The 6,664-nt window shown below is 43.4% G+C and overlaps 1 protein-coding gene across 2 annotated transcripts in view; it reads right to left on the bottom strand.

Moving 5' to 3' along the window:
- Positions 1-2,772, bottom strand: part of mAChR-A (muscarinic Acetylcholine Receptor, A-type) — a 346,594-nt gene extending 343,822 nt beyond the window's left edge. For both annotated transcript variants that reach the window (XM_070091770.1, XM_070091771.1), the window contains exon 1: positions 2,179-2,772. The gene's annotated coding sequence lies outside the window, so the exon portion shown is untranslated. The remainder of the gene's footprint in view (positions 1-2,178) is intronic.
- Between the last annotated feature and the right edge of the window lie 3,892 nt (positions 2,773-6,664).

Genomic DNA, 6,664 nt, shown 5'->3' with positions numbered 1-6,664 from the left:
CCCATGATGACACTCTTCAGGTCACTTGTTCTATCTAGGGTGGAATATTGCTGCACACTAACAGCACCTTTCAAGGCAGGTGAAATTGCTGACCTAGAAAATGTACAGAGAACTTTCACGGCGCGCATAACGGAGATAAAACACCTCAATTACTGGGAGCGCTTGAAGTTCCTGAACCTGTATTCCCTGGAACGCAGGTGGGAGAGATACATGATTATATACACCTGGAAAATCCTAGAGGGACTAGTACCGAACTTGCACACGAAAATCACTCACAACGAAAGCAAAAGACTCGGCAGACGATGCAACATCCCCCCCCAATGAAAAGCAAGGGTGTCACTAGCACGTTAAGAGACAATACAGTAAGTGTCAGGGGCCCGAGACTGGTCAACTGCCTCCCAGCATACATAGACCCCTGGCTGTCGTCAAGCAGGCACTGAACAAGCACCTAAAGTCGGTACCTGACTAGCCGGGCTGTGGCTCGTACGATGGATTGCGTGCAGCCAGCAGTAACAGCCTGGTTGATCAGGCTCTGATCCACCAGGAGGCCTGGTCACAGACCGGGACGCGAGGGTGTTGACCCCCGGAACTCTCTCCAGGTAAACACTGGAACTGTCATGACACTGTTACTGTCATGATACTGGTACTGTCATGACACTGGTACTGTCGTGATGCTGGTACTGTCATGACACTGGTACTGTCATGACACTGGTACTGTTATGATGCTGGTACTGTCATGACACTGGTACTGTCATGACACTGGTACTGTCATGACACTGGTACTATCGTGATGCTGGTACTGTCATGACACTGGTACTGTCATGACACTGGTACTGTTATGATGCTGGTACTGTCATGACACTGGTACTGTCATGACACTGGTACTGTCATGACACTGGTGCTGTCATGATGCTGGTACTATCATGACACAGGAACTGTCATGACACTGGTAATGTCATGACACTGGTACTGTAATGACACTGTTACTGTCATGATACTGGTACTGTCATGACATAGTACTGTCATAACACTGGTACTGTCATGACACTGGTACTGTCGTGATGCTGGTACTGTCATGATGCTGATACTGTCATGACACTGGTACTGTCATGACACTGGTACTGTCATGATACTGGTACTGTCATGACACTGGTACTGTCATGACACTGGTACTGTCATGACACTGGTACTGCCATGACACTGGTACTGTCATGACACTGATACTGTCATGACACTGGTACTGTCATGACACTGGTACTGTCATGACACTGGTACTATCATGACACTGGTACTGTCATGACACTGGTACTGTCATGACACTGGTACTGTCATGATATTGGTACTGTCATGACATTAGTACTGTCATAACACTGGTACTGTCATGACACTGGCACTGTCGTGATGCTGGTACTGTCATGACACTGGTACTGTCATGACACTGGTACTGTCATGACACTGGTACTGTCATGACACTGGTACTGTCATGATACTGATACTGTCATGACACTGGTACTATCATGACACTGGTACTGTCATGACACTGGTACTGTCATGACACTGGTACTGTCATGACACTGGTACTATCATGACACTGGTACTGCCATGACACTGGTACTATCATGACACTGGAACTGTCATGACACTGGTACTGTCATGACACTGGTATTGGCACCACTCACTCCAAGAACTGGTTTCTTTAATATATTTAACATATACCGAGAAGTCTGTTAATATGACTCAGTACACGGTTTATTTGCATTTTATCGAGATAACGTTTCTCCCGCCACGACCTTCATCAATTCTGCTAAGTTTATGAAGTCTCCTGGTGACCTAAACGTATTCATGATACAACGCCATAACCGGTGTACTGAGACTTACTCAGTATTTCTCAGGTGTTGTAGGATCTCAGGTGTTGTAGGATCTCAGGTGTTGTAGGATCTCAGGTGTTGTAGGATCTCAGGTGTTGTAGGATCTCAGGTGTTGTAGGATCTCAGGTGTTGTAGGATCTCAGGTGTTGTAGGATCTCAGGTGTTGTAGGATCTCAGGTGTTGTAGGATCTCAGGTGTTCTGGTTATCTAATAATCACCTGTCAAGATCTCAGCTTCAGTCTTGAAGAGGTATGTCTTTGGTAATTCAGTTCTAAGACTATGAAGGAAGACTCTGGTCTTTAAGACTTACCTGGTGGAGTGTTGAGAGGAGAATCTCGCCCGAGAGAGCTTGTAGTGCGTCTGTGTATTTATATATTTGTATACGATTTTATGGATGAATTGATGTATCTGTGTATGTGCTTGTGTGTGCGTGTGGTGGAGAGGATGATGCTGTGCCTTCTGTAGTTCCCGTCGTCCAGGGAACTGACTCCTGCGGCAGGTTGTAGTGATGGATCCCTCACCACCTCTGTCCTCCCTCTTTCTCTCTCTCTCTCTCTCTCTCCCTCTCTCTTCCCCTCTCTCTCTCTCTCTCCCTCTCAGTACTCACTGCTTAATACTCAAAGTTCTGCCTTCCACCATTTACCAAATTATCAACTTCGCACAAATCGCAAGGTTCAGAATCCTCGGCATCAGGAACCGGGTTGAATGAGCAGCCAAACTCACTCCGGGATCATTTTTCCGCACCTTCCTGAGGGGTGGACCTTCTCAAAAGCGTTGTTTGTCACTCTCATACACACAAGACGGGAATTTCTAACCCTCCATAGGAGGCCTGAATCCTCTTACGAGTGCGTAGCTACTTATACGGGTTGAGGGAGATTTTCAGTGAGAATAACCTAGAAATATCTGGGCTGGTATGAATGCATGATTCCCCATTAGCGACACACATCACAGCTAGACGATAGGCAGGGGAGGGAGGGCTAAAATCAAAGTAAATAAATGATAAATGATGGTAGTATAGCAATAATAATGATAACTGAGAGTTATAACACTAGAGGAGAGTTTTGAAGCAGTGAAGGATTGACACAGTGCAGGAGAGAATGGCTGTGAGGGTGGAGAGGGAGACAGTGAAGCAGGCAGGTCACTTTCTGCTGCTGTGGAACACTGTGTAACATTGGAACAACACTGGTACATTGGAAGAACGGGGTCGTACTCCGGCTGGGGGTGTGGTAGACACATGGGGGGAGGTGGTAGACGGTAGATGTAGTGGTAGCAGGTACATGACACACACACGACCCACCCTCCAGCCGCTACCGCACAACAACACTTCAATTAAGACAGAATTTAACATTTTTGTGCTGCGGTTTTTTTTTTTCTTGTTCGATTATTTTTAAAACTTATGGATCTTTTTTTATTAATTATGAAAAATAATTTTTATATCCTTTTTTCACTTTTTTTCCTATTTAAGTTGCCAAGGCGACTCTTATAATATACAAATTCACTGAATTACAGAGATTTTAAGAGAAAGTTATAATCTTTAAATAGTGATTTAAAAATTACCTTTAAATTTATATTTTTTTTATTTTTAAAAACATATTTTAAGTCTATTGAATAATTTTTTTTTCCAGCAACTAATTAACGCCCCCAAAAATTACTGCACATTCTTCGCATGTTGGTAATGTTGATTTACCTCGAAGATGTTCACTCACGTCTTGAAGACGTTCACTCACGTCTTGAAGACGTTCATATACGTCGAAGACGTTCATATACGTCTTGAAGACGTTCATATACGTCTTGAAGACGTTCATATACGTCGAAGAGTCTCTGGCATAGTGAGGTACTTGTGAAGACTTGTATATATGAGTGGAAGAGTTTCAGAAACGGGAGACAATTTAGAATTTCCAGTCACTTATAAGCACTTCAAATCGATGTCGAAAGACAATCTTTTAAAAAAATTAATATGTATGTATATAGTTCTTGGTGGTTGAGTAAGGAGACAGCAGTAGGAGCGGCGGCGGCGGCGGTGGTGGCGGCGGGGAACGCTGGTCACCCCACAACGGTCTACCTCTAACACGGCTAGGCGGCGGCGGCGGCGGCGGCGGAGACGGGGCGAACTTTTTTTGTTGGTGGAGCGACACTGGCCATGCGTCCCCTTCCACGGACGTCACAGGAATGACCCGGCCTCTCTCCACCGCCCACTGGTGTTGCCGGCGCCGCCGCCCAACATCTCCTACCTACCTGCCCACAGCTTCCCCTCTAATCGTTAGTTTCCCCTCCTTCTTCTCCTTGAAATGCTTACTTCTTTGATCTCTCTCTCTCTCCCCTCTCTCTCTCTCTCCCCCCTCCCTTCCCCCCTCCTCCTCATCACACCAGAGGAATCTTGGCTTCTAAAGGGATAATTCTAACTTCAAAAACGAAAAAAAAACAGCCATTGTGACTGGCGCAAAAAAGGCTAGATTTCATTATCACTTGTGGGAGTTTTCCGTAAGGTCACCTCTCCTTTATATGATGGAGGGGGAGGGGGAGGGGGAGGGGGAGGGGGATGCCACAACCGGTTGCTCATGAGCCACTAGGCTTGGTTGTGTGTGTGTGTGTGTGTGTTGCAGGGATGGTGGGTGAGGGGAGGTTGTTGATGGGAGGGGGTGAGGGACAGCTGGGTGTTGAGGGGGAACACTGGCTTACAGCGGCTTGAATTGAAGTGGGTTTGTTTGTCGTGCGTCCGGCAGGGGTGGAAGGGGGCGGCGCCCCCATCCACCCCTGCCAGTGACAGAAGAGCTTCAACCCCCTCCCTCCCTCCCCCTCCCTTCCAATCCCCAGCGATATTAGGAGTGGCAGAGTTAACCACCACAACCACTACCACTACCACTACCCCCATCACCACTACCACCATCACCACCACCACAATCACTACCACCACCACAATCACTACCACCACCACAATCACTACCACCACCACAATCACTACCACCACCACAATCACCAGGTTCTCCAAACAACAATACAGTCTGCACATTGTGTACACTCTTCACCTAACATGGTCATTGATGTACGCAATAGTGTACTCCTCTAAACTTTGTGAATATTATATATATATATATATATATATATATATATATATATATATATATATATATATATATATATATATATATACATATATATATATATATATATATATATATATATATATATATATATATATATATACATACATAACAGTAAAGGAAGTTAACAGACTAACAGTGAAGAAGATTAACAGACTAACAGTGAAGGTTAAGACTAATAGTGAATTAGGTTAACACTCTAACAGTGAAGGTTAACAGAATAACAGTGAAGGAAGTTAATAGACAAACAGTGAAGGTTAACAGATTAACAGTGAAGGAGGTTAACGGACTAACAGTGAAGGAGGTTAACAGATTAACATTGAAGGAGGTTAACAGAATAACAGTGAAGGAAGTTAACAGACTAACAGTGAAGGTTAACAGACTAACAATGAAGGAGGTTAACAGACTAACAGTGAAGGAGGTTAACAGAATAACAGTGAAGGAAGTTAACAGACTAAGAGTGAAGGTTAACAGATTAACAATGAAGGAGGTTAACGGACTAACAGTGAAGAAGATTAACAGACTAACAGTGAAGGTTAAGACTAATAGTGAATGAGGTTAACACTCTAACAGTGAAGGTTAACAGAATAACAGTGAAGGAAGTTAATAGACAAACAGTGAAGGTTAACAGATTAACAGTGAAGGAGGTTAACGGACTAACAGTGAAGGAGGTTAACAGACTAACAGTGAATGAGGTTAACAGAATAACAGTGAAAGAAGTTAACAGACTAACAGTGAAGGTTAACAGACTATCAGTGAAGGAGGCTAACAGACTAACAGTGAAGGAGGTTAACAGACTAACAGTGAAGGAAGTTAACAGACTAACAGTGAAGGAGGTTAACAGACTAACAGTAACAGAGGTTAACAGACTAACAGTGAAGGAGCTTAACAGAATAACAGTGAAGGAAGTTAACAGACTAACAGTGAAGGAGCTTAACAGAATAACAGTGAAGGAAGTCAACAGACTAACAGTGAAGGAGCTTAACAGAATAACAGTGAAGGAAGTTAACAGACTAACAGTGAAGGCTAACAGATTAACAGTGAAGAGGCTAAAAGACTAACAGTGAAGGAGGTTAACAGACTAACAGTGAAGGAAGTTAACAGACTAACAGTGAAGGAGGTTAACAAACTAACAGTAACAGAGGTTAACAGACTAACAGTGAAGGAGCTTAACAGAATAACAGTGAAGGAAGTTAACAGACTAACAGTGAAGGAGCTTAACAGAATAACAGTGAAGGAAGTTAACAGACTAACAGTGAAGGCTAACAGATTAACAGTGAAGGAAGCTAAAAGACTAACAGTGAAGGAGGTTAACAGACTAACAGTGAAGGAAGTTAACAGACTAACAGTGAAGGAGGTTAACAGACTAACAGTGAAGGAGGTTAACAGGATAAAAGTGAAGGAAGTTAACAGACTAACAGTGAAGGTTAACAGATTAACAGTGAAGGAGGTTAACAGAATAACAGTGAAATAGGTTAACAGAATATCAGTGAAGGAAGTTAACAGACTAACAGTGAAGGTTAACAGACTAACAGTGAAGGTTAACAGACTAACAGTGAAGGAGGTTAACAGACTAACAGTGAAGGAGGTTAAAAGACTAACAGTGAAAGAGTTTAACAGACTAACAGTGAAGGTTAACAGACTAACAGTGAATGTTAACAGACTAACAGTGAAGGTTAACAGACTAACAGTGAA

The sequence above is a fragment of the Cherax quadricarinatus genome, chromosome 37 (assembly GCF_038502225.1).
Source record: "Cherax quadricarinatus isolate ZL_2023a chromosome 37, ASM3850222v1, whole genome shotgun sequence".
Taxonomy (NCBI): domain Eukaryota; kingdom Metazoa; phylum Arthropoda; class Malacostraca; order Decapoda; family Parastacidae; genus Cherax; species Cherax quadricarinatus.
Note: the sequence above shows the minus strand (reverse complement) of the source record. Positions and strands in the feature narration are given on the sequence as shown.